Source organism: Thunnus thynnus, chromosome 3 (genome assembly GCF_963924715.1).
Source record: "Thunnus thynnus chromosome 3, fThuThy2.1, whole genome shotgun sequence".
Classification (NCBI taxonomy): Eukaryota; Metazoa; Chordata; class Actinopteri; order Scombriformes; family Scombridae; genus Thunnus; species Thunnus thynnus.
Window position 1 is genome coordinate 14,078,021 of NC_089519.1, and position 19,383 is coordinate 14,097,403.

General features: G+C 40.1%; 1 long non-coding RNA gene across 1 annotated transcript; it reads left to right on the top strand.

Annotated features, from left to right (window-relative positions):
- The first annotated feature begins 217 nt into the window (after window positions 1–217).
- LOC137180548 (uncharacterized) lies at window positions 218–17,945 on the top strand. Its single transcript, XR_010927993.1, has 3 exons — window positions 218–404; window positions 1,932–2,058; window positions 16,786–17,945. It is a non-coding gene; the product is annotated as an uncharacterized lncRNA (long non-coding RNA).
- The last annotated feature ends 1,438 nt before the right edge of the window (window positions 17,946–19,383 follow it).

The window sequence follows — 19,383 nt, forward strand, 5'->3', positions numbered from 1 at the left end:
ACCCCTATCAAAGGGGCCGCAGCTCAGTAACTATTCAGCGACCATTGGCAGTGCAAGGTGGCTTTAATTACTTGCACTTATGATAATGGCACTTGAGTTGTTATGCGTAACTATCATTCTGTTTCAAACATGCTTTGCCCTCTCAATATACAAGGCTAAAATGGCAAATCCCAGTACTGTAACTACACATCTTTTCATGACACTGACATGACGACACTTTTAGTCATATCAGTTTTTGTGTGCATGGTACAGCTTTGCTCCAACGAAAAGACAATTTCTCCTACACAATGATGTTTTTTTCCCGTGCCTAGTTTGATGATAAGACTGGAAGGAAAGGCGCTATGCAATGTGGGCGTCCAGGAAGACACAGAATTGCATTATCTGCCGCAGTGTGCTCAGACCAGGTCAGCAGCCCATATCTCAGGTTCTGTGTATTTTCCTCTCCTCTTTTGATTGTCTTTCAGAACAAAATGTAGTTTTTATAAGAGTGGCAATGATCACTGTAGCTGTAGATCAATAAGTGTTTGTTACAACTGCCCGTAGGTTATATGGTTTTCCCTTTCAGCAGATTGAATCTTTACAGCTACGTAGGCAGCAGGACAGTCACTCATCACCTATACACACTACATAAAGCTGTTGATGCTGCAACAGTGAAAATGTGTTGATGTGGCTGTGCAGGACATGCTGCTCAATGTTATGTCCATGCTTTTTTAAGTGGCAGGAGAGTAGCTGAATAGTGGAGGTGAGGGACGAATTGAAAGAATTCAAGAGCTGGTAGTGTAAAACACTCTGTCTGGCTGTTACTTTAGCTGAACTCTAAATGGAAGCGGTACTGGAAATAATGTTAGTGCTATACCATCATCTCTCTATAGGGAAAGCAAGGCAGTACTTAAGGTGATGGTGTAATTGTTGGTGCTGGTGCACAAAATGCAGTGATAAACACAGGTCAGGATGGAGAGGTGGAACTGCAGCCTTTCATACAGTTGAGCAGGCTCATCCAAATGTTGATATACATTTCAGTGCAGGTGGACATGAACATGACTACCTAAAGTTTATAAAAGTCCTAAAAATCAGCAAAGCCTATGTGTAATTGAACAAATAGTGAAATTATACAGAGGAGGACTGTTGATTACTGGGTGTTTCTGTAATCTGTGTTTTGATATAGCCAGCAATATAGTGTAGAATGCTGCTGTTATACTAAATATAGCTAGTGCTGCTGACAGAAAGCATTAGAGCCTGTATGTGTTTTACCTGTTTGTTCCCAACTACATAAAAATACACACTGCAACAACAAAACATGCAATGCCATGTATGTATATACTTTCTGTCAGGATGCTGCCGTGGCACAGTGTACTGTAGGCTAGCTGTAAGCTAAACTGACTGGACAGGTCTGAGTAACCACAGAGATCCTTACAATCAATAAAGGAACATGTCTGCTCTGTAGGACAGGCTCTTTTTTTGCAAGACATTGACAATTTCTCAGTCAATATAAATGGCACTGCTGGGCTTATAATTTTAATCGACTACACCGGCTGCCAGCCCTTAGTGGACATCCACATCATTAGGGGCGAAATGTCCCTTTAACAATGTGCTATGTAAAAAAGAGAGCAGCAGACCATCAACATTGAAGGGGAGACTGTCACAGCTACGGATTCCACATACAGACATAATAATATGTAAGGTTGTATTAACAAAATTCAAATTTTATACATTAACATGAAAAATAAAAAAACTGAAATGCTTGCAAAGATCATTCAGAAACTGTCCTCAACTTGTATCATGCAAACTACTACAGCATAAAGACAGTGCAGCATATTCAAAAATGTAAATCATTATGTCTTATCAAAAGATATAGGCAAACAACAGGTGACGCATTGTACCTGTTTGCCTCTGTACACCAACTGACCAACTTGTATTTCTTCCCGAGGCAGAAACACGGCAGCTGAACACGGTGGAGTACAAGATTAAGCAGTACGAGAAAAAGAGTGAAAGGTTGACCAATGAGCTGCAGAACATGAAGAAGAAAAATCAGCAGAATAAGTGAAATTGCTCAACTAGGTAAGTGCGTCAGCCCCCGAGGAGAGAACTGAATTTGAACTGTGCAGGGGACACAGAGAGGGAGAACATGTAGCACTGAATAGAACTTCGGTTGTACAATGACTGTTTGCTTTTTGAGATGTGTCTGCTTTGGGTGTCTTCCTTGTTGTGTTTGTAACTGTGGATGACCTTCACTCTGGGTGATCAGCAGCTGTCAGTGTGCGCTCCAAACGATATTTCAGATCATAAAATCAGATGAGGGAACACAGAGGCAACTTAGGTAGAAAATCAGACAATCAATGAGGCAGAGTAACGGCTGACCTTTCTTTTTTCCTTACCTACCATCATTTGTCTGGCTTCTAATAGAAACTGCGCCATGGAAGATTAAACAGTGATATGTGGCTGGCTCTCATTACGGGCTCTTACAGAGGCAAACGTGCCGCTGAAGATGTCCAGTTGAACCATGTTTGTATGTGAATCATCTGTGGCTTCTTCCTTGAGAATGTCCACTCTAATCAGATTTTAAGTAATGAAATTGAAGGCTTACCTCCACAGCCCTGTGTTTTCTGACCTTTGCCTGACAGGAGAGGCTTTGTAGTTACTTGTTTACCCAAATATTGACTTGTATCTCTCTGCCAGCACTGACAAGATACCCAATTTTTGGCCTGTGGAAAGTAATTGAAAGGTTTTTCTGTTATTCTAGTAATTAAATCACTTGCATCTCTCTATACACAAATACTGTCATACAGATGCACTAGCACCCACAAACAAATGGATGCAGCCCCACTGCACATATGATTTAATCACACTTCTATTTCCTGTCAACATGTCAAATAATTCATGTCCTCCAAAGCCAAGATATGGAAATCTTTAGGAGGAATTAGAAAGCCCATCTAGTCCTTGTTGCTAGGCTCCCAAGTGCTCTCCATCATTTCAAGATTTACTTGCTTGCGTCATTTTCATTTGCAATCAAGTGCTATTCCCAAAACTGTGAGCATGACAGATATTCTCATATTTCTCCACCCTCAGCTCGAGTTAGAGTATACAACATCACAGCTGATACAAACAGGAGACATTTGTTTTGGAGAGCAAGTGCATGATGAAAGAGACAACCTACTGGAGGGAGGAAGTTGGCCCACCTTGGATAATAGCAGCAGATTGAATCGCCATACTTGGTCAACCTCTCAGCCATCTGCTGGTACCAGGGGAGTCTGGTGTGTAGACCCCCCATCGGACCAGCCCCAGCCCAGGCCTGGCCTGGACTCTGTTCAGGTGGCTGCTGCATATGCTGTCATCTCTGAACCGATGCCCAATTACACTCCGTCTGATGTGTTTACTGCCTGAAACAAAACACAGTTTGATTCACAGTTGTAGAGTGGAGCAATTTGGACTAAACTGGGAACAAAAAGGGAAATCAAGGGTGAAGGATGATATCGAAAGTTTGCTAATATGAGCGCAGTGAGATTGGAGAGACTCTGAGGTCATTCATCTTACACCTATTCTTTTTCCCTCTTCACTAGATGAACGTGCACAGTGAAGCTCAATCATCCAACTGAAGGAACAATAAGCATAACACATTTCTGAGTAGAGATGACCCCTTGTCACTGGTTGCATATGTTTAGGAGTTGCAAGCAGTTCACGCAAAGAGTGACGTCCCCTTGTGATTAGAGGTCTGAGAAAGTAAAAGTATCCAACAATTCATAACAAAAATTGTACAATCAGGATTTTACAAATACTGAGGCCATTAATCCTTCTCGTGGCTTGTTATGGATAAGAAGTATTTTTTGACCAGTAGGCTTTCAATTGAACCATTTCACCATATCCAAACTCGTTTCTTAAAAAGTTACAAAAGGTATATATTCTTTTAGATATGAATGAAAGAGAAAAAGGAAAGCCCTTAAATAAAACTTAATGATTTAAGTATTTGATAAACAGTTAATTTCATTTTATGATTCAAATATGGAATCTGTGATAATATCTTTCATCACATATTTACTGCATATAAGGTTATTTACATGGCTGTTACCATGTGTAACTTTTAAGTTCGGTGAAAATCAGGCATAAATTGCAAAATCTTCACATCTCCTTGAATACCCAGATAGCAAAACTGCTGTGGCCCAGATCCAGCCCACACCCGACCCTTTTGGTACTTTCATCCAGCCAACATACTGCATGGAATGATGGCACTCGGGCGGTCCGCTTCTGTTTCCCAGATCTGGGCCGCAAGCAAGCCGTATGTCAACCAAGAACAAACCAGATAAACCAGAACTGGCCCAGAGCACACATACCTGAGAGCACCACATCTTTACCAAAAAAGGCCCACATTTGATTTGGGATATTCGGGCCATATTTGCTATTTTACATCCATTTTGTCTGGGCCAGAAGAAGGCCAGCAGTGCTGCATCATTGCCTGAAGTGGCCCACTTCCACATTCTATCTGGGTATAGAAAGGTGCCCTCAATAGTAATGACAACATCATTTGGTTTGGTCCCCAGACATGTCCTAATGACTGTGGTGATCCACTCACATTTTTGTTTTTGTGAATCTCAACAGTTATTGGATAGATCGTCATGCAATTTGGTATAGACATTCATGTTTTCCACAGTATACATATTCAGATGTGTCAGTATGCTTCATCCAATGTGCTTGTTGAAGGAAAGTGGGGGGAGCTGCATGCGTCTGACAATTCCTGTAACTTACTGGGAGGGATAATCTGACATTCATGGCCACTTTACACACTGACTTCTCAGGTGTGTGCAGGTGACAAAGTGGGCAGGATTTGAACGTCTCTTTCAGCACTACAATCAGAGTGCTTCATTCACTTTGTATGTGCAATATTATGAATGCCTGTTACCATTAATATCCCCTATACCTACAGTCTCCAACATCACCACATTTAGATCAGGCTCAATCATTTTAGATTCAGATCAGTGAGCTGCTGGACTTGCTTTTGAATAAATAAGCCCCTCAGAAGCATTTCCAAAGGCTCATGATGTGAAATGTTAAACACAGAACTTTGGGACAGGCGCTCAGGCAAGGCCGTGCTAATGATGTCAGTGTTGATTATTTTCCCTCACTCAAGTACTTCTGCAGGTCTTTAATACAGAGAATTAAAGAGAACAATCTCAGCTGTTAATTGTGTTTTTTTAAAATAATTTAAAAAATTGGTTTTGAGTGCCAGCGTGGACTTACGGGTCAGATAACGCCAGATGACTTCTGCTTTGAAACACTGCCTCATTTAAGTTCAGCAAGTCACAGTGTGAAGTCAGCATTATGCTTTTTTTTTTTTTGCAGTGCAAATGATCGATGCGATTCAAATTTAGTAGCTGCTACTGTGGAAGTAAACCACGGCCTTATTAGTGTACAAATCATCAGCTGAGGAGGAACCCCGCAGTATGTCTGAGGGATTGGAGTTGTAAAACCTCCATCCACTCCAATCAGAGACTGAATCCAGGCCCGTCTCAGCTGCTGACCACAGGGTGAAATACTACTTGTGCTTGCGAGTTTTACAGTGCCTTGATTAGCGTATGTTAGCTGCACACTCTTGCAGCCGTGCCTACAACCTTAATCACCCGGCAGAAAATCTTTGAGGGCTTAAAGCAGCAATTACAGTAAAGTCAATCGATAATGACAGGTTTTAGAGGAGACCAAATGACTTCTAATGGATTTTAAAAGGTGGCATAAATAATGCACAGGCTTAGGTGTATAATTACGGCTGACTGCCAGCTGCTGTTTAACCAAATGTATGTAAAGAGAGACCGTTCCCTCCCCTCTTTTTTCAAGCACATAAAAAAGAGGCAAAGCACCATATTAAGGTCGACCTCTCTTATGCAGCACTATGGCCAAGGAAAGCCAAACTGTCACTGCAAATTAATGGTATCCAAAAGCCAGCACTTCCATTTCAGAGTGCTTCCTCTCTGGACGCTGCACGCAGACCAGGGCGCTGTCTCCATTACTGCGCCAGGGAGGTTTGATGCACCAGATCCAGCCGGGCTTATGTCAGGCTGTTCACCCCAGCTGGCCTCTGTGGTGTCCCTTCCGCCGAGCACTCCCTCAGCATGGCTCCAGTACACCCCCGAGAAAATATTTACATCTGCTTGAATCTGTGTGTCTGAACCTGACGTTCTGTGCGCAGCGCACCAGATACTAATCAAAGTCATGGTGTTGATGTGTCTAGACAGGTTTATTTGAACAGCTGGGACAATTAGAAATGAGAACAGTGTAAAGCAAGCAGATCACAAGAATTAGTGCCAATATCACACATAAACATTTATTTATTTTCACGCTTCTGGTAGGCCTTTGTCTCAAGTTAGAAAGAGATAAGAGAGATATCATTTATGCCCCTCGTGATGACTCATTGTTTTCTCCTACTTCATTCCCTCTCAATCAGCTGTGCTCATGAAGTGTATCGCCTGTTCTATCAGTGAAAGAAAAGCGTTTTCCCTTGTTCTTGCTCTTCTTGTTCGTCGGCATTGATGCGGAGGAGCTGTGAGGCATGGGATCTGACTCGCAGTAACCATAACATCATAACATCATCTCAAACTATGCCCCTTAACATGCAGCAGAGTTGCTTCCACCACAGAATGATTTACTCAGTGTGGCAAAGATCTATATGTCAGTGACATCTCAGTCAGATGTCAGGAGCCATGAGGATGAGGAGGGGAATAAAATAAAGATGAATATTGCTGACTTGCTGCAACTTGCCCAGATCTAAGGTCAAAGGTTTTTCTTCTAAACTGCATGCGAGGCAAAGGACTATAGGGACTTTGCCTTTGGAAATGTAGTTTAATGTCTAATGAGGTTGGACTTTGTTTAGAATAATAGTGGTGACCAATATAAATGTAAATGTAATGTATCTAACTGTAACTAATAGGCTTCAAGAAACTGCAGGAGAAAATGTGTCAATGTTGGTTAACTCTGGCACATTTATTCACTGTATGTGATGAATATAGACAAACATATACAAATTTCTTTAAAGCTACTGTAATCCATATTTTTCATATTAACAATAGATCAAAAGATGTGAAGACATGATTTTAAGATGTGATTTTAAGATGTAGTGACGAACCTACACATAATTATTTACCACTCTACAGTTCCCTTCATCTCCCTTCAACTAAAAAAATACAGAGCTTTTTGGCGTCTTTTAGCTCATTCTTTTGGTTTTCTGGCCCTAAAACTTCACTCTGAAGCAGATTGCTGTTTACTGCAAAAAACAAACAAACAAAAAAAAGAGCTCAGCACTAAATAGCTGATAGACAAAGTTAGGGACGGGCTGGTGAACACAGAAAAGGATCTAACTAAGATTTCCCTCAGGAGTTGGTTAAAGACCAAAACAAGAGCAAAATTGAGATTAAGTATTGGACTTACAGTTGTCAAAAGGCCAACAACGCGTCTTACATAAAAAGCTATGTTCCTCTGTGTCTGGGGCAATTGTTTGCTAACATGTTCACGAAATATATATTTTATGGGGTGAAAATGGTCCCATTTACACCTGGTATTAACATGTGCTCTGTATCTGGATACATTGTGTAGATAATGACATGCAGTCCATGGGTCTTTGCATTTACACCTGGTATTAGAATGATTTCTTGCTTTTTCAATTGTGTCTGCACTAAAATTGGATCTCAATATGCTAATTAGCTAAGCAGAGCTGGCAGACTTGTCAACAAACATGGCACATCCCAAGTTGAGGGAACTGCTGTCACAAACAGACATCATTCATTTCTAAATCACTTTTTGCGGGGGAAGACTAGCTGCTTCTACTACTTGTAGCTTTTATGAGCTTGCTTTAGCTGGCAGGAAGTGGTGAAGCAGGGTGATCTTTAAATTTACTGGGCCGTTTTTTTTGTTATGAATATGGTTATGCTGTACACAGTGGAAAATGGCAGCAGTGCTACTGCAGCGCCATCTAGCTGTGGTTGTCAAAAAAACACCAGAGTTATGTCTCTTGTGCTTCTATACTCTTTGATATGAGCAGCTAAGTGGTGAGTTGCCAAAACGTTCTGGGTGGAACTCGTGTTCTAGAATTATTGTTCCACACGATGAGTAAATGGATTATTAAACTATTTTGACAGTAATCGCTTGGGTCATGAAGCGTATTCTTAGCATGACTGCATGCACCGAACTGTAACCTCTGTACTGTGACGGTTCAGGACGAATACAAGTGCAGTTACACCCCTACAAATAACACAATGTATAAAATTATGAGATTTCAGCACTACTCCACACATGTTCTCTAATGCAGCCATGAAGTTTAAATACTGTAGACCAACAGTGTTTTAAGGGAAGAAGAGGCTTTTGAACAGCTTCTCTATTGCCAGTTTTCTTTTTTGTCATTCCAATGCCATAGATTGACACATAAGATTAAGGGAAAACAACATGCCTGAAATTGCTTTTTTTCTAACTTATTTCATGAGTTTGCCAAATTAATGATAAAAAAGGTTATAATACAGAAATATATTGTCTGTGGGTTTATATTAATAAGTTTCATTATGATAGAAGAACAAGATTTATTTTTGTTTCTATTTAACTGTGGTGCCTGACCTTAAAACACATCCACTAACACCCATGTTAAGGTTATTAAGAAATTTCACATAGGCTTGGCTTTGTTGCAAATTGGGCCCACTAGTACAGAGAAAATAGGCTAGATGATATGAAGTAGAGATGTGAATGGATAATTGATTATTGGTTAATTGCCATTAATAATTCAACTGATTAAAAATATATTAACCGATAATGAAGACGAGGGACTTGTGGTATAACAGTCAGAAAATGTTGTGTAGATTTTCTGTAGATTTGCTGTAGTTTGCGGTTGCACCACCAGATGGAGCCTCTTACTTTTAATGAGATTGAGTTACAGGTGTTTGGCGACTGCCTGTAGGCCGCATAAACTTTAAACAAATGCAACTCCCTGCCCTCCGAGGCAGACAAAAGTTGCAACGTGCCTCACTGTGTTGTGTTGATGAACACTGAAGCGTAAAGTTGTGAAAATTCAGTGTTGTTGTTTGGCCAGTTTAGCTATCTGAGGCTCATGTTAACGCTAAACTAGCATCTTGAACATAAGTAGCTGCTCTGTTAATGCAGGCTGAGAGCTGACTGTCAGCAGCATGACTCACATGCTCCCAACAAAATCAACACAAAAGTGATGACCTATATAAATGACACTCCCTCTGGGTGTAAACACATTTTAGCGGTGGCAGTAAATGGACTGATAAAGTTGAAGCAACAGTATTGTTCATCCGTGTGTTATTTTCTTTTAATAATAACATGTTATTTACTTTCAATTGGTAGGCTAAACATGAACTTGCCAGGGGCAAGGCTAAAGTTAGCTGGCCAGCTACCACCTGTAGCAAACCGTTACCTATCAATCCATCATTTATGTTAACTTGTTTTCACTGATTGAACATTCAGCAGCAATAATACGAATCGTACCGCTGTTATTCCATCATATCGAATTCGGATGTTTGATCTGTGATCTATGAGCTGAAGTTGAGTGATGTTTTGTGTTTAGATATCCCGCACTGGTCTGTGTCACACACACGCATGCTGTCAACAATCCCATTGGCTTGTGAGTGTGAAAATCCGTGAAGAACAACATCTGGTTAGATGTTTTACACCATCAAAGTCCACAAATGTGGGAAGTTCTCTGTCTCTCTCTCTCTCAACATCGCCACACCAATATTTCAAAAACTCATCGGATCTACACGAATCATGTAAGTTACCTATTTTAAATTCAAAATGGTGAATTTCACTGAAAGGTGACAAGTTTGAATGTCTGTATTTAATCTTTTGTAACAATTATGGCAAAAATAGGCTATTTTTAATCGTTTTTTAATTTTATATCACGCATTCTGGAAATCATCTTGCAACCCCCATCGGTGTCTTGCGACCCCAACTTTGGGAACAATTGCACTAGAGCACATCACTCAGCACAAAAGTCATGCTGTGAACCTTAGATTGATGCATATTTTACTGCAGAACTCTAGAATGTGTGAAGTGCCGACCATGTACACACACCTCATTGTCCTCCTTTGATTCTGTATATATTATATACTAACCCCCCACATTGCAGGAAAAAGAAAAGTAGAAAAAGTATTTCCTTATGTAAGTCTCCTCTCTTTTCCCTCATTTTCTACCTCCTACAATTCCAGACTTCCACCACTCACCCTCCTTTTCCATTTACTTCCTGCCCTCTGCTCTCCCTCCCTATCAATCCCTCCATTACCCTTCTTGTCTCACCTCTTGTCCCTCATGCTTGGGCTTTGACATGGTGGCGGTGACAGTGGCAAAGAGTAGCGAATATTAAGGGAGGTTTGCGTGTGTGGGTGCTGACAGAGAAATGTGTGTGTTTCCACCTGTTTTTAATGCCATGGGAAATTCCTCTGGCTTATTTCCAAAAGTGAAAATCTCAATCCTGGAAAGAGAAGCAACACAACAGCTAACTGCAGCTCTTCAGTGTTCAGAGCAGTCTGAGCCTACAGGGAAAGTGCAGCTTTGATTTTCAACTCTTGTTTCCCTCAGAGGCCCGGGGAAGGTTGTGTCCATTAGGGCTGAGGTTGGGTGTCTTTTCATAGAGTCCGGGGTCAATTATAATACACATAGAAGATTCATCAGTGCTGAATGTCAGAGTGATTGAGGAATCAAGTCCTCAGTGGCCACCAGCAGTGTAGATCAATGTAGATCTACAGTCTCTTTTGAACAAATTGACTGGAAGCTATTATGACTCATCGCCCTCTTTCAGTGAGGTCACCCCTCTGTTAAATTAGTCATGCAGCTCACATGGAGACCTTTGACATTTCTATAACTTCAGAAGCTGAATGTTAATGCTCACATCGAAAAGTCTCACCCAAAAACTTGGAAGAAGATTTTGAACTTCAGGATCTGAGTTTTTGAGAATCTGTCAAATTCATCTCTAACAGATGCAAGTTGGGATTATCTTGGCTTCTTCTCTCCACCTTTAACTTCAGTCGGTAATAAGCCTCCATCACTTTCTACATATATCGATTGTTGGCAAGCGGAGACAGCCAGCCTCACCTCTGTTTTTTTTCTAATCCTTCATTCTCTTCTCTTCAAAATGAGGGTCATCCATTTCCTTGGCTCACACGTGTCGAGCCGCTAATGACAATCAGAAAGTCAATGAAATCAATTAAGAATATTCAAACAGCAATTGGCTGATATGAGCAGGTAGCCTGTAACAAGATGTGTTCAGATACAGATCTAGTGTTGTCCATGAAATCTGTGCTGATTAGACCATGAAATTAAATCATTTAACGATACCGCAAGCTCTCTGTGTTTATCTTGATAACGGGTGCAAATTGACATTTTAAACTACATCAGCTGTGAAAATCATGAAGCAAGATTGCATCTTACTCTCAATGGAGCATGTATCCTCAGCACAGAAACACTTGTATTCCTTGATTCCTGAACAATTGAAAAAAAAAAAAAACATGAAGGAAAAGTAATTATACTCTAACAAATTGCTGTAATTTCTACAGTAATGTTTTACAGTAACCTCTTGTTCTGTCACTTTACAAAGTTTAACGGTATACTGCAATGCATCATGGGTCCAAAATAATTACAGTAGCTGACAGCATTTTTCCACAGTAACATATTGTAAAATTACAGGCATGGTGTATTCTGACTGTAGACGATGCATATTACAGTATAGGCCAGTTCAGATCAGTGGTTCACAACGAGACTGGTTGCAACTTGCAAAAGAATCCCATGACGTCTCATCGTAAACGTTCTAAAACTGGACTGTTCACATCAAAGCAATGCATACAGACACAGATGACCGTTTCCATAGCAACGACACACTGGCATAACCCACTACTTTTGCATTGATACATTGTATTAAGTGGATTAGCTGGATTTCTATTTGTTTTTGATAGCCTACAAGCTACATTACTGTCTATGAACTTAAATGTTACCACCATGTGACTGGTGACTGGTGACCGGTGTTTTGTTTGTTGACGTTAGCCGACTTAACTCACAACATTAGCTTAACGAAAATGAAAAAGAACAAAATGCAACTTATCGGACACACCCAGGCCGCTTGCAATCAAGCAAAGTGCATTGTTTTTGTTTATTTTGTTGGAGTACATTTTTGAGCCACAATCATAAAGTGAATGCTGTTCTTCAAACAGTTGGATGAGCTAGTCCTCCCTCCCCTCTGTCCAGAAATCCACCATGTTTTCGTACTGGCCTGTGCTATTTCCTTATGAACAGCTGAAGAGAAATAGCTGTGTCCTTAAGTTCTAAAATTGCATTTGGTGATTTGAGAAAGTATGTCTTTTGAGACTCAAGGCAATGGCTTCAGACGCTCTACAACTAACCAATTCACACCACTGCAATTTTCTCTGCAACATTCTAAAACCACTGTGTCTTGCTGCGAATCACTGATCTGAACTATGCTTTAAATACTGTTGATATCAGATTGAACCGCACAAGGCAATTTGAAAGAGGAGTCTGACGTGAGAGCATGGACGCCTGGTAATTGGGGGGGGGGCATTGGTCATCCTCTCCAGAGAAAAATTGTAATTTGAAAACAAATTTCCTACATTTCTACACTACCTACTGCTCTCGGATTAAGTCCAGAAACAGCCACCTGCACTAGACTAGATTAGTAAGATTGAGGGTGCGGTGAGGTTGAGGAAATGATTAGCAGAAGAATGGTTATTTCATATTTGAAATTATATTTATAAAATCATTATGTAACCTAAAATGGTAGTGGGCTGCAGGCTACTAGGCCATCTTCAAGGTCAAACAAGGACAAACAATTTATAGAAATGAAATAGTCTTACAATACATCATAATATGATTTGGATAATTAAACCTGGTTAATCAATGTTAAACCTGAGGGTTGCCATTCTCAATCCTCACAAGGCATCTTCAAAGTCTAACAATTGCAACAAAGTAGAAACAATCTGGATGAATGAAATGGCCTCACAACAACTATCTAATTCTAGTCAAACCTGTTTATTTTACACACAGGTTCTAGTGGAAGCTATTCTCAATAGCGCCACTAGCTGATGTAGTTGTAATGTTATACAGGAATGAATAATCGTAACAGCAAAAGCAGATTATTTTAACCACCATTATTTCAAATCAAGGACTATTTTAATGCACGACTCAGAAGAATAATCATAATTAAAGCTGCAAGCAGCTATGATCGGGCCCTCGCGCCCATGTGTACATTGTGTCGGACGCAGTTGAAGGGCTTCAGTCACAGGCATGTAGATGTCTCCAGACCCGGGCTGTTTTCAGATAGTGAAAGAGGGGGGTTAACATCACTTCCTCTGTTTGCTATTTTGCCTGCTGCTGGGGCTACTTCATTGAAATGTCGTAGGGGGTGCTATGGAGCCAGTTTGCATCATTGACTAAATATTATCATGTAGACGTGTTCAGGCCTGGACTGTTTTCAAATGTCAAGTGTCAGGCAGGCCTGACCATGTACACTAAAGTTATAGCAATTTCGTCTGTCATGGCAAAACATCAAAACTCAACGCCACGCCACGGCTACACGCTTCAACAATAGCTAAATCTTCTGATAACTTTTGATCATAAATTAGTGTAGATGACACACACTGATTTTGAAGGTGTTACGATGAATTGTGTAGGAGGAGTTCGTTAAAATACAAGGTATGCGAAATGGCCAAAAAAACGCGAAAAATGACCACTTTTTTCAAGATGGCCGACTTCCTGTAGGACTTACAATAGGCTCCAGGAGGCTTTTTTGTGCGTCTTGACATGATACATAGGCCTCGTGAATTTCATTTTTCTACGTTAATCTGGAAGGCGGGGGGCGCTGTTGAGACGTATTGCTACGCCTATGTAAATGACCTATTAAGGATTTTAACTGGTGTCACTCCAGACATGTGTGCCAAGTTTGTGTTTCAAGTGTGTTTGTGTTTCACATGTGTGCCAAGTTTCGTATTTCATGGTGATTGATGTGTCGTCATGGCAATGGTGTTTGGTTATGGGTCATGACCTGCCGAATGTAGCATCACCAAGGTCTTACATCTTAGCTGAGTAATGAGTAAATTTGAGGTGGATCCCATCACCGTGCTACCCACAGAGCGTCAAAGTGTAAAACATGTAACTTCCTGTTGCCAGTAGGTGGCGCTATGACTTAGATCCAATATTGACACATGGATGTGTTCAGGGCAGGACTCTTTCCAAGTACAAAAGGTTTGGGTCTCTTAGGATTGTGCATGCCGGAGTTATGGCCATTTCAATTTTCATGGCGAAGGACCGAAATTCGCCGCTCGGCCACACCCCCTTGGCAATGTCGAAAACTCACTGTTATGATAACTTTTCATCTCCCAGGTCTGTAGATGATACTGACCGAATTTGAAGTTGCTTAGGTCAAATCCCTAGGAGGAGTTTGTTAAAGTACGCTGGCTAAAAACGGCAAAATCGGTGTCAAAATCGCAACTTTGAACCAAAATGGCCGACTTCCTGTTGGATTTAGAGTATGGCTCCAGAGAGTTTTTGGTGTGCGTCTGGTCATGATATATAGGCACACCAAATTTCATTGTTCTATGACGATCTGTATCGTTGGGCTCGAAGAATAATCATAATAATGAGTTGGGTGAAAGGAGAGATCATTGCACGGAGCGACGCGTCCTTGTATTTAAAAATGATTTCATCCAGACTCAGTTTCAGTTTCAGTTTTCAGTCCAAAGACTGAAAGCTCCATGTAAAGTGAATAAACGTGATGTTTCCTAGATGATGCTCGTCTGCCATAATGATGCAGTTTACACATTTTTATAAGTGCTGATATCAGAGTTCCACTGAGTGAAACATGACGCCAAATTTAGCTGTTTTATGTATTTTACTTGTGAAATTACTATAGTTTGAAGCTTTTGAAAATTATATTGATATTATCTTGTTATCCTCAACAGTTGAGCTGAGGGCAATTACTATGTCAATTTTGATTGTATTTCTTTTAGCTGCAGCTAACGTTGAAAAAACACTGCTGCTTCCTGACTCTCTGAGACTCAATGCCTTAGGTAGTGTATACAGTTTGTATCTGTTGTAAAGTGTTACAAATACTGAGACTATATGAAGGACATGCATTAGTTTAACAGTTTAATGTGGATATGTCTATGTGGAAAGCAGCAAAAAAAACATTTACATATGAATTATTATTTATATGTATTTATATGTTTATTTATGTTTATGCGAAGTGCTCCCAGCAACCCTTTGGATGCTAAGTGTCAAGGGTCAAGTGGTTGTGCCTCCACATCACAACTTTGTGGCTGGAATGACAGTAGAGGACTGCATTGGGATCGGGATCCCATGGGACCCAACTCAAATCTCATGGGAGCGGACGGTTTTGACTTTGGTGTGGGTAGGAGCGGGTGGTCAAAAAATACACTGCAAGTCCTGGGATTTAGCCAGTGTTGCAGACCGACTCTCACAGAGCTGGGCTGAGTGCTCAGTCAGCGCTCCTCCTGGTGCTCCTTGATACCGCTACCTGCTGCTGCTCCTCCTCACACACATACACACACACTTATGAGTGCACACCACCTGCTGCTGCAAACTGCCGCTTCACCTGAATGAGCAAGGAACAGAAACACCAAACAAGGCATGCATATTGCATTATGCGATACCACAGGTTCTTACTACTTTTGCGCTCTTTTAGGAGGTAACAGAGGAGTTGCATGCCATCATCATTAGGAGTGCTACTCCTGATCAGTGTGTTAAAAGACACAGGGAAAGTAAACAAAATAAAACAACCTCAGCAAAACAAACACCTGTTCTAAAATAATAAGTAGGATAAAATAAATAAATACAATGTAATTTTGCCCTAGAACAGATGAACTTATTGCACTAGAATAATTGTAATTATTGCACTAGTATGAATGTAATTATGCACTAGAACATAATTTTGCTGTTATTACTGTAGCAAAATATAGGTATGCGTCTCTTCATTAATACTACACAATAAAATAATGTGTTTTCCCTGAAAGATGGGAGAAGACACAAAAATCAATGCCAATCTACTGTGTGGGTATGAATATTCAAAATGTTTGCGGGTATGGGCGGGAGGGTAATTCACACATTGCGGGAGCGGGCGGTAATTGTCAAAAATCCAACGGGAGAGGGATTAAGGAAACAGTCCTGCGTAAAACTCTAAATGGAAGCATTGTTTTCAAACTATTACAACTTCAATCTGTTGTACCAGGAGCAAGCATCTTCCACACTGAAATTCACTCAAAGGTAACTATGTGTTTGAAGTAGAATTCTGGTGGATCATTATTTTGTAAAGTTTGCTAACATGAGTAACGGATAAGATGTTAGTTTGACTTGCCAGCACAAATAGACAATCAAGACCATTCTCAAGCCAGGGATATGCTGCATTATAATGCAGTGTATGGCACAAGTATAAAGCAAACCTTCAACATGTTTAAGTCCAATTTTGTCCATTTCCAATCCAAATCCCTTTACCATGATTCTTTAGTTAAAAAAAGGTAAGTTGGCAGTTATTCACCCAAATGCTTTCTTTATCCCACTGCTGAACTAACTTGTATAATAATGGCAGACATTTTGGAAGTAGTTCTGCAGAAGGATAAACTGAGCATTTGGGTGAATTAACTGCAAACTTGCTTTTTTTTTTTTTAACTCAAAAAACAGACTTCCAGTTTGTTTTTACTTTACCAACTAGCAATTTGTATGAGGTTTGCATTACCTTTGGCCATCATTCATGAAGTTTCTTTTAATGTGATTTTGTGATTTCAGATGTTTCATTGGAACCAACCCAACCAATTGCACCAAGACAGCAAAGCTGGTCAGCCAAAGAAGTGGGAGGGTGCATGAGAAGAACAACTCAGTCAGTCCTCACGTCTCCTCTCTCCTCAGGCGATTAATGGACTTTGAATGGCTTTGAGCATAACTCATGTGCAAAAGATGAGGACTTGCCTGTTCCCCACTATGTGAATGAAAATTGTTCTTATTCTTTTATTTACACCTGTTGCTTATATCTTAAGATTTAGGAACACACTGAAAAAAGGACATCTTTTATACAGTTAAAGCTACAATCATTAGAATCGGTAAGGGCTGATTTAGTTGAGGACTTAGCGGACTGAACTGTCAAAAAATGTAGAATGTAAATGCAATTTAATGTTGAATCTGTGGCAAGCCCAACTTGCTATAAATTACACACACATCCAGCATTAAAGTGATAGTTCGGATTCTTACCCCTATAGTGGTATTTGATGGTCCATGCGAGTGTAATATATCCACCAAGTCTGGTCCATTAACTCCCTCCCTGTTGTGAAAACCGACCGAATGGACCAAACTTGGTGGATGTATCGCAATCACATGGAGCAACAAATACCACTACATGAGTAAGAATCCGAACTATCACTTTAAAGTCAGCTGGTTATTGTTTTATCTGATTTTAATTGTAGCTTTAAAAAGGGTAAGAAGTCATTGTTGTAGCGTGGTTTAATGTGAAATTTTTGTTAATTAAATATTAAATATTAATTAAGTATTAAATATTAAATATTCAAATTAACATTGTCTTTCCTTTTGATGTGAGTTTGTTCTGAGTAGGTATCTATTTCAGGCTCTGATTTTAGGAGTTCAGAAAGAGGAAAGTCGTCTCAGGTTCTGAAAGCTTTGTATCGAGTTTTAATAAAAGTTTTGTTTTGTTTCAGCATTTGTTGCAGTTTTATAAAAACATTCTACATGAACATATTGTATTGTGAAGTATTTACAGCTATTTACTGGCAGATCTAGTTACCTCAGTTAGTTAGTTAGGTAACTTCCATAATTTGAATAGAATACAAGATAATGTTGTAAACTAGATTACAATTGAAAAAAACAATATGCTGCAATTTATATGTAACAAAATCCTATAAAAAGGTATCCTGTAATATACTGTAATTCTTTTTACAGTAATTAACAGCAATTTACATTCTTTATTGGCAACTTTTTTGCCAGGTATTTACTGTAAATTCTACAGTCAATTATTTGCAGTGTACTTTGACTATTAAAACTTATTAAGAGCTGTTGTAACACAGTTTATCATGGAAATAAAAATTTTGGTTTTTACTTCTCCCCCTCAAAATCAGTGGTGGATTTATTCCTGCCTCATTGGTCCTTTGTTTCTCTGTGTACAAGCGTGTATGTGTGTGTTGTGGTACTTCCAGTGATTCTGATAATGCGCGATGAGCGATCGCAGCTTGATGCCAATTCTCATGTAAAGAATGCGAGGCAGGAGGTGTCGGGCAGAAGGCTGACAAGTCTGCAATAAAGTGTATGCAAATGAGGCCACAGGTTATTACATCTGCCAGTGTGTGTTCAGGTGTGTGTGTATGTGTGTGTGTGTGTGTGTGTGTTTGTGTGTATGTGTGTGTGTGATCCTGCCTCTGCCGTCATGTTTATGAGCCTGCTGTGCAAGCACAGCTGTAATGAGAGTTGATCAAGCGTGGCATACACAGTGTGGTGCTGCTGTGTGGTCGCTCTGTCTGCCTGTCTAACCTCCCCACAACCTCCAGTTTCACCCTGTCTGTCCCTTCTGACACACACACACACACACACACACAATACTGTGAAGGGATTTACATACACTATGGGGGGTGATTCATGCCACATTGCATGCACACGCACATACAATATGTTTGTGTGTACCTTGTTTCTCTTTGGCCTTTATTTTCTTGAAGTCAAAATCTACTTTATTAAGAAATAAGTATATCCTTGTATGTATATGTGTATGTATGTTTTATTTATTTTTCTGCAGCGACAGCAGGTAGTTAGTGTTCTCCAGGGGGCATGAATTGTTGGTTCCTACTGAGGATGTTGGTACTGGCCAATAGGTTGGTGCAATATCTGTGCGAGCAGGCACTAAAAATGCTTTGTCAGTTAACCAGCTGCAGACGTTTAATAGCCATGGCTTCGTCCCAGCTGGATATGAACACTCCCTACATTATTCTATCATTTTCTATCACAACTGGACTCATGAAAAAAAAAAACAGCTAACGCTAAATTGAGCACCCTGCTTTGTATAATGGTAGATGAAGACAAGACTGAGTTTGTGGGAGCTGCTGATGACTCAGCGGGTGTTGAAATAACATGAAACAAAAGTAATGTCCGGTGGAATCAGTGACAATGTTAGCTAAGTTCATTAGTTTCCACCTTTCAAGTGGACTATAGAGAGCTGTCCAACTGGAACTACCGGATTCCATTCCAGAAGTAGGAAAACCTAATTAAAAATCCCTAACCAGAACGTCACGTCATGACTTCAGCTCTCTATCTCTATAAACTTGAAGAGATCTCACAAATGTAGAATGTTATAAAGGACAGATGGCTTAAATAGTACATAACCAATGCTAT